Source organism: Papaver somniferum, chromosome 3 (genome assembly GCF_003573695.1).
Source record: "Papaver somniferum cultivar HN1 chromosome 3, ASM357369v1, whole genome shotgun sequence".
Lineage (NCBI taxonomy): Eukaryota > Viridiplantae > Streptophyta > Magnoliopsida > Ranunculales > Papaveraceae > Papaver > Papaver somniferum.
In genome coordinates this window covers 120,742,361-120,752,946 of record NC_039360.1, presented here as the reverse complement: position 1 = coordinate 120,752,946, position 10,586 = coordinate 120,742,361, and positions in this window count along the sequence as shown.

Here is a 10,586-nt window from a genome sequence, read left to right as displayed (position 1 = left end):
CATGTCATGTTCTATCTGTTTTAAATATGTTTCTGTAGCAGTGTACTGTTTTGTACACCAGCATGCTATTTCACCATCATATGGCCTAATGTGTGTGTTGTGCCGTCACTTTTGTTTACCGGTGTACACACCTTTGCACCAACATGCTATTTCACCTTTATTTGGCATGTTGTGTGTGTTATCATCCTGTTGTGCCGTCGCTTGTGTTTACTGGTGTACATATCTTTGCACCAACATGCTATTTCATCTTCATACAGACTAATGTGTGTGTTCTCAACATATTATCCCATCGTTTGTGGTGTTGGTGTACACATCTTTGCACCAGCATGCTACTTCACCTTTATTTAGTCTGTTGTGTGTGTTTTAAAGTTTTTTTTGATAGATTTTTGTATGAGTGTAAAGATTTGTTCACGCACATTGATTTATGGCATGTTGTGTGGGAACAAATGTTGCTTTAGTTAGTTTTCTTGTAGGAATGTACACAGCTATACACCTGTATGATATGGTCCTATTTACGTGTACAGTGATATGATTTGTACTTATGAGTATAATGAATGTATTATTCTTCTTGGTTCATTTTCGTAGATACCAACAAATCATATAGGTCAAGTTTCCATCCGACCGGTGACTTTGTGAATAAAAACTTTGAGGAAGATGAAACAAAAAGAGGAGGAAGAGTATGGTTTACCAATTATCAATTACAGAAGCAAAAAGAATGACCATTCTGGCATGTTGTAGATATCTTTGTCCACAAAAAAGCAGATCAGACAGATAGGAAAGATCCAACTGAAAAGAGAGATGATATACGGACTAGGAACCCAAACTCGATCTTCAAAATTGTGAGACAGTATCGCCATGAAATTTTTGAAGAAGGGGGACATTATTTCATGTTTGATACTCCCAATAAGAAAAAGAAAGTGGCAGTAAAGAGTGAACCTGAGGATTTCTTTCTACTTTATGGGATTAAGATGGTGGCAGGGGAACTTGAAAAAGGAGAAGATGTAAAAACTGCAGCAGAAAAAAGATACGGTCCGCTGATAAACAGATTGCCTCTTAGGAAACGAAATGAGCTGGGGAAAAAAGACGTGGAGGAGGAAATCATACGTATCATGAAGCTAAACCCAAAGTCACCATTGGATATTCAAAGAAACGTTGAAGACTTAGTGGTGTTGTTTACTATGTACTTGTGTATCACTGTATTTTTTACCCAGGAAAATGGAAGTATGATTAGCAAGAACCAGTATGCACACTTTTTTGAGTCATTCGATAGGATGAAAAAACTTGCTGGCCAGTTCATATACATGAGTATCTCATGGCGTGCATTAAGAAACATCAAGGTTCACCACTTAAAGTTAATGGTTGGTGAGTTTACATGTGCACACATTTGTGCACCTGATATATCCATTCACCATTTTAAATAATTCTGTTCATTGTGTTTGTTCCTTTCTCTTACATTTCTAACTATTCACCTATTTGTTAATGCAACATTGGTTTGCTGAACACAACAAAAGCATGAAGCCAAGCAATGAGGAAGGTGTGCCAAGGCTTCTTAGGTGGATCATCAGCGACGTCAGTAATACAATTGAGAAAGACCTGAATGACGCCATGAAAAAGGTATCTCAAAAAACTTTCTTATAATAATATATGTACATTGATATACACCTTTAATAAGGTGTACAAGATTGTACATTGTTTGATACTATATGTACATTGATATACACCTTTAATAAGGTGTACATGATTGTACATTGTTGATAGATTTTAAGAAATTTGTCTTGTGTACAACAATGTACACTCTTACAACATGTGTAAAAAATTGTACACCTGTGATCAATATTGATACTTTGGCATGTTTTCAGATGCAACCAGGATGGGTGAAGGCTTATACTGATGAAGAGCGATTGCTTTTGGATGAGAACCGGAGGCAGAAACAAGAAAATAGCATAGATGCTGTGAAAGGAAAAGCTGCGCATTTCAGATATGCGAAGAAAGGAGTTGGATGAGGAGCTTACTGAAGTGCAGGAGAGGCAAGAAAAGATTCTTAATTTCATTTAAGAGAAAAGACTAAAAGTTAATGAAGTTGGTCGAATGAGCTTGACAGAAAGAGAAGTGAATGATTTTCTTAATTACATTTTGGATGAAATCTTTAAATGTGCAAAGGAAATACGGCTTGAAACTGAGGAGGATGAGGAGATTGACGAGCAGAAGGATGAGGAGGATGAGGATGAGGATGAGGAGGAGCACAAGGAAGATGATGAGATTGAGGAGGATGAGGAGGAGGAGGATGACAAGGTTGAGGAGGATGGGGGGAGCTGATGTGATTGTAGCAGTGGTAAATAAAGTTCGTTCAAAGACTTGTAGAGATTGATTTTAGACTTAATACTAGAAAATATATACAAAATACTGTCACGATATCGAGAGGTACTGAGACTCAAGATTCCACCGATTCTCATATTCATGTGGTTCAACTATCAATTCCACACAATTATAGCTCATAACATAATAAATATTGACTCTTTATTCTTTGCCAAGGTAGATTTTATAAAAGATTGACTGTAACTCACAAGCATGACGTATCAAAAATACTAAGACCAAGAATGTCATCAAACAAAATCACAATCAATTAAGAAAAATCATGAATCAATTTAAAATAGTGCAAAAGTCATACAGGAATTAAATAAATTAACCACAGGCATAGAGAACGGCTTCCTCCGTCATCCCAGTGTTGGGTTTTAGCTCTTCATGGTGAAAACACGCTCAAAATAATAATCCATAGCTCAAAAAGGTGTTTTATTGAAGAAGAGGTATAAAGCAGTGTGTTTGTAATAGTTATAATTGTTACATAACCCACTGTTACAGAGAACCCTAACAGAACTGTTGCGAACTCAGAATAATTGTTGGAAAAATTGTTACAAAGCTATTGAGTTTGAAAGTATAGGTCACGGTTTCTGCGACTGTCCAACTGGGTCCTATGTTCTTCAGCTCGTCTTCTTCTTCACCAACAGAGAAGATACTTTGCAACTTCTCCTGCAGATCCGACGTCTCCCCTGCTTCACCCCCAAACTCTCGATCCCTTATGTTAGGTTCCAGAAGACTATATATACACCACATCACCGATTAAATCCGAGAAAATATTTTTGAAATATCTTTCTCTTCTTCGGCTTTCTTTGGCAATAATTCACGGATTTTATTTCCCTTTAATTCTCCTACGCGTCTTCTCAGCCAAACCAACTTCCTAAAATATCTTGGACAAAATCCAGACGAATATATCTTCTTGCTCTCCACGTAGTTACCAAAAAATGATTTCCAAAACAAAAAGATATTATAGCTCTCCTGTTTTACAAGAAATCAATGTTAATTTCTTCTTTTACGTGACTCGTTCAACTACCTTCTATGTATCACCCAACACAATCCCAATCCAATCCAACTGATTGAGAAAATCCGATTATATCTCTCCCAAAATCTTCTCTGTTCAAACCGAGAACCTATCCTTCCCTGTTTAACGAAGTCCGGATTATCCAGCTCATGTTCTTCGGATCCAACACATATACATCCCCTGTCTGGTCCATTCAAGTCCATCCCAATCGAGTTAGTGATTGAATCTGTCAAAATTACGTCCAAAATCCAAACCAGAAGTTCGCAGGTGAGCAGCTTTTGAACATGACATTTCCCGCCATTTTTCTGTTTTTAAACCGGGAAGATGGAGTGCCCCTTATAATGTTGCTGGGGTGCCGATAGTGATTTAGGTCCCCCTTAGTAATTTGGGTGCCCCTTATCCAAAGTGGGAGTCCGAATAGTAATTTTCTACCACGAGCGCAAATACCACTTTTCGAGCCAATTTTCCCGCAAAAGCTTATTTCTCCAACAACACCTACAATGACATAAAAAACCGTAATAAATACGAAATCGAGCACTAACAAAATATACAATTGAGATCATATTAGACACATAAATGTGTCCATCAAATACCCCCAAACTTATTATTTGCTAGTCCTCGAGCAATTCAAATCTAGAAAATAAAATCCTAACTCACTGTCGCAGGCATCGTCGGTTGCATTTAGCGTATGCAACAAGCCTTTAAACCCCTAGGTGGGCCTAGTGGCCGAGTTATAGTCTCGGGAGGGATTACCAGAGATATACCCACAAAACCGTTACTCCAAACCCTAGCTATCTATACAGAACCTTGGAAGGCACTAAAGAATCTCCTTGGTTGGCATGCCCTTTTGACTACAGGAGGAAGTACCCTGATGCGAAATTCCAATTGTTGTACACGAGTTTGCACTCAAGCATACTAAAAATTCATACATAAGTGACAGAGCTCTACTCAGATAGTCACACTATGGACATCAATATCCGGAGTCAAACTTATCACATGGATAGATTAAGAAGATGGATGTAGAGAAAAACATAGATGGTTTTCGATGTTGACTAAGGTGAACGGTGTTTCTCATATCTGTCTGAAGGCCACTACCAAAATAAACCTATCCTAATGGACTGAGATACTGGTCTGGACTAATATCAACACACTGGCATATACAAGGGTACCAGTGGTCGATAATCCTAACTCTAGGTCAACACAGCTGGCATATACAAGGGTACCAGTGGTCGACTTTATTAAATTTATTCTGTTTGGTCTGATGGTCTGGTCTTAATTTCTTTCCTTTTTTTCTCTTTTTTTTTTCAACTTTTTTTTTCCAACTTTTTTTTTTGGTATCTCAATCACTCTATTTCACCCTAGCAGTGGTAACAACTTGAATCGTGAGCCCCACCAAATCACTTAGACAAACATATAAAAAAGAAAACAAATTAAAAACAGAAGTGAAAAGGACTCAACGAGATATATCGAAACTACCATGTTATTTCTAACACCTGAGCTCTGTGCTTTTATTAATAGACTCTTTAGATGTTTTTATCTAATCAGATTGGTTCCTCATCTCCTACAACCAAGATGCTTCCATCCACTTAGATTGGTTAGTGTCATCCTTAATAAGCATAAATTTCTAGGCTCTGGAGTTTATTTATTGCAACTAAAAAGTTTCTCCCATACCCCCAAACTTAAATCTAAAATTGTCCTCAATGTTCTAAAGATAAAATTAAAAGCATGAACAAGGAGAAACTGTTACCATTTGAAGCAAAAGAGATAAGGAAAGATATTACCGTGTTGCTTGCATAAGATTGGGTTACCTCCCAAGAAGTGCTAAGTTTAATGTCTTTAGCCAGACTAAAGGATTAGTCACCTTATGAAATCATAAAGCAATAGCCGAAATATATGTGGGTCATCAAAACCAAACAAAGCTACCACCAATAAAAGGAATCTGCAACCTGCAAAGAAAATGAACAAATAAAGCATACCCTTGTCTAGTATCATGTTTAAGACAAGTACATCTAGTTGTGGTTCAGGTTCGGGTTCTATAAAGGGGTCTAAATAAAATATTTTCATGGGCTGCACCTCCTCATAAGTAAGATCCGAAATATCAGGTTGTAAAGTTTGCAAAAACTCAAATAATAATTTAGAAGCACATAATAATAACCTGAATAATTGAGGATCCTTATAGTCAATCATCTTTGACTTACACTGCTGACCACAATAAGAGTAGTGGTCTTTCTTAAACAAATGTGTCGACCCTAATTTCCTAAAGTAATTAGGTTTAATCTCAAAACTTGATAACTGACACATTTCAAATTCAAATGTTCCCACAATTGGAAGAAAAATATTTGGTGGGAAAACAAAATCAATCTGGGTATCATAGCCTGGGTAAACCACATCAACCAGAGGATGGGTTTCTAACAACTGAACTTCCTTATGGATATCACTAGGTTCAGGAAAACGTGTATGAAGATAATCTTGTAAAATGGTTGAGGCACATATGTCAAGTCCCAAGTGAGGGACGTTTATAAGAGTTAAAGCACATGGAGAATGATAATCAGCCCCAAACTTAGAGTTTTCAGTGTCTCTAGAATGACTAGTTACAACTTCCCTAATTTCAAGGTCATCTGATTCCTGAAAATGGTCAATTGATTCTTTTAAGTCGGGTTCATCCTCACTCATCTATATGAGTTCATTTTCTTTGTCTAAGACTAACGTTTCTAAATCGCTAGACTCTAAAACAATATTCTCAGAAGAAACTCGTTCCTCTAAACCATTCTTAGCTTCGTAATCAAAAAGAAATACTACATCGTCTAAAACGGGCATATGAAGTTGAAATCCCTGAAGGTCAAGAAGAGCATATGAACCTTAATGACTTCAAAGTAGCTGGGTGTGAAGCTGCTAACAAGCAAAGGTGTAAAGAAAATGATCTCAGCTTATATTTTTTTTCAGTATGTGTGTACAAGGATGTACACCTTTATGACTTCTTCTGAATTTGTGTACATACATGTACATTGGTGTAAAACTCTGTACACCATTGAAAATTCTCATAAAAATTTCATTTTTCAGTACTTCTATGCCAAAGACAAGTGTAATCAATGAAGATAAACAAGACCAAGTGAACCTTGATGACCAGAATGTGATGGATGGCACTCGAACAACTGAAATTGATGAAGCTACTATAATTGCAGCTCAAGCCATATGTCAGTTGGATCCTAAAGAAGTTTACTCACACAAGGAGAAGAGACAGAGAATGAGACTTATACATCAATTGAAGACCTTCTAGATAACTTGTCTGAAACTGTGTTCGTAAAGCTTGAAAAAGGTTGTTACAGAACGACACCATTTGAAGTGAAGGAAAAGATGGCAACCCTGATCCGCCATGATTGTCCAAGCTTTGCATTATTGAAACAAGAAGATACAAAAGAAGAGTCATCGCAAAAATCATTATCCAATGAAGATGTACGAGAAAAGATCGTTGAAGAAGCAGTGCAGTTCATCCAACAAAATCCTAGTGAATTTTTTAGCAGCCAAGAGGTAGAAGAAGAGAAGACGACTCCAGTGAGGACAAGAGTATGGAGGATGAAAGAAGCAGAGATGTTGAAGACACAAGCAGCTGGAAAGTTGTCCAAGACACCACAAAAGAGAAATGCAAAAAGAAAGCTAGATCCTGAATTCACTGTCGAGGGTAAAACCAAACGAGTTATGATAAAAGCAGTTCCAAAAGACAAGGGGATCAAAGAAGGACAAGAACCAGGCTATCTTGCACCAATAAAGAGAAAGGGAGATGATTATCGTCCTCACAAACAATTACCAGATGTTCGCTTATCACCACTATACCATGCTATGTAACCAAGACAGGACAAAAAAAGGGTACAAAAATTCTTCGACTATGCAAGCCTGGAGTAAGTTCACAAAACACCATGATTGAATCTTATAAAAAAAATTATGTGCACAACTTTGTACACCATGTTAACATTTCCTTTATGTTTCCGCATCTCTGTAGCTTGGGAACTAACAAGATTGGATGATCCAACAGTCAAGGAAGATATTTTGATTGCTGGAAGAGTACTTCGTGAACTGATGTTCAACAAATATCTGGACCAAGAGGCACTCTAGTTCTACATCTATCAACGTAGAAGATCGCTTGTCAGAGATAACATTCGTCATCCAGATGACAAAAAGTCTCTAAGATGTGAAATTATGAGTCCTACTGCATGTGTAAGTTTCTCAAAACAAATAAGAAATGTCGTATATAGTTACTTTAATATTGTGTACATAGTTGTACACCTAATTGACATGGCGTGTTCTATGTGTTTTTAGATTTCTTTAGCTGTGTACATTGATGTACACCCACATGCATATATGATTGGCACATGGTCTGTTAGGTGTTGATTCTTAGATTTATATAGCTATGTACATAGATGTACACCAATATGCATCTATGATTGACACATGGTCTGCTAATTGTTGATTGTAAGATTTATATAGGTGTGTACATAGGTGTACACCTATATCATACATGGATATACAGTCTGTTTTTAGACCTACAATGTTTGATTTGTTAGTTTTGTGTAGCAGTGTACATGCTTGTTAGTTTTCTGATTAAGGTGAGCCTAATTAATTTTGTTTTCTAACAAATTATTAATTGCAGTACTATGTCAAGTATAATGTCACCAGCGAGGTGCAAAATCTTGTGGTTGATTTCATACGGGACATGCCTGAGAATCTGGAAGTTCTTGTAATCCATATCAATCACTCTACAGATCAAACGAGGATGGGATTGCACTGGTCGCTTTTGAATTTTGATTTCGAAGCTCAAGAATAGAAATGGTATAACTCGTTACACTCAGAAAATGAGCAGTCATATCAAGACGATGCAAAGCAACTAGAAGATGTGGTACAAGTGGAACTCAACTAGAAGAGAGCATTGAAGGGTCACCCACCTATAGAAGAGCACGAATTAAACATCATGCCATGCCCTTCACAAGGAATCAACCCGGACTGTCTAATATATACTTGTTACTTTATGAAACGAAGTATGAAGACAACAAAAGGTATGGAAATAGATCAGCATAGGGCCAAAGACATTTGTCAGCAAATGAGATCAAAATTGGTGGCCAAGATGTTGAAAAAAGTCGGATGTTATGAAAAGGTGTGGGATATAGCAAAGGATGAGGAGCATAAGCAGTGGCGCAAGACTACAGGAAAGCAACCATTGAAGAGGAAGAAGAGTTTTTAATCTTCATATAAGATCACTTTATGAATTTCTTCTAAACATTTTTAATCTTCAGACAACTTTTTAAATTTCAGTTTTCAACTTTCTGTTTAAGACTTATCACTATTATAAAGACCTTGAATTAATGTTTTTATTAGTTTCAATATTGATGTTTTGAAAACAGACTTGTGTCAGTACTAAGGTATGTATTACAGGTTAGGAAATATTAAGGTGTACATGATTGTGCATAGTTTCCGATAGAGTAGAAAATCTGACAGGAAATGGTACAGGAAGATGTACACAATGGTACACATGTACTAACAGAAACATAGAATAGAAAAAGTAATAACCTAGTATCAATCATTGAACTACAAAAATAAAAACTAATTACTGGCATTAGAACTAAAAAGATAGAATATTACTAAAAAAAATAAACTAGTAGCATCCATTGTACAGCAAGGTGTACATAATGGTACACATGTAAAAAGACAAGTAAGAAAAGTGAAGTGCACAGGATGGTGTACATAATGGTACACATATCCTGACACTAATTATCCATGAATAGAAAAATGAAAAGACATTACCAAAAGTAAAAACCAAAAAACATAGTAAAAAGCATCAAGGCATGGGGCAGGTAGATCTGTTGTGGTGACTAAGAGTGAAGCACTTTGTGCACATCATAGGCCTCTTTTGCTTCTCCCAAGCCTTCTTGAAACGTTATTCTCTTCGTCTACCAGGTGGAGGCACATGAATAGGAACAATAATCCTATCACTAGGATCATAAGACTACGACTTGTCATAATTGGGGATTGGCAAGATGATCTCTTGGTATGTCCCGTTGTACCATTCAGTGGTGAAGTATGGCTCAACAAATGAAATAGATGTCCTCCCTCGTAGATTGAATGGCAGCACAAGCATGTGCATAGGGAAAATCATTTACTTGCCACCCGTGACACGTACAATTTCTCTCCAACAGATCTACAGAATGAGTGCGGGGAGACCTGACTTCATACAATCTTTCCATAGACTCAACAACAGTCCAAGTACGACCAATGTTGATGTTCTCGTTTAGTATATCCTCGTACACGGGAGTGAGCCTTGTGTTAAAATTTTCAAGACCTTCTACCCTTATCTTAGAATTCATCTGCATAACCTTCAAACTAAGATAATACAAACACAAAACATAAAATCAAAACATGATATAAAAGAAATACAGATAAAACATGTGTACAACAATATACACATTAAGGAAATCCATGTGTACAACAATGTACACACAGTTGCAGAATCATAGATATAACATGTGTACAAGTATGTACACATCAAGCAAATCCATGTGTACGACAGTAAACAAATAAATGAATGAAACATTAAACATAAAACTCACCGTATCGCATCAAGAAGAGCAAAAGCAGACAACTTTTTGAACTCAAGAATCCAGTTATTGAACGACTCAGAAATAGTTGAAGAGTGAGCAACATATCTGCATACAGGGAAAAATGCATTTGCCCATTTATCCTTTGGAATGGTCCTGAGATAATTAGCAACATGTCCACAACCAATTGCATGCATGCCACGCAAAGCTTCTTCAAAGTTCGCTGCTGTGTTAGAGTAAGCAGCTTTGTAAAACAAATCAATAACGACATTTTTATTCGCATCACCTTTTCCAATAGGGAGATTGCACTTGATGTGGTAAAAGAAATAGATGTGATATGAACCAGGAAATGCTCTTAGAATGCCCTGTAAAAGTCCTTCGTGGCGATCACTAACGAAAAAAATCGGACGATCATCGACCACTTGTCTTTGTTTTCAGATAAAACAATAGCAAAGGCATATGGGTAAAAACCATCATTTTCATTGACACATGTTGCAGCCATCAAAGTACCCCTGAATCTACCATTAAGGAAAGTAGCGTCCAAGTAAATCATGGGCCTGAGATACCTATAACTATGCTTGCAAGCACCGAAACAGATGAAAATTCGCTTAAATCTTCTAGTTTCT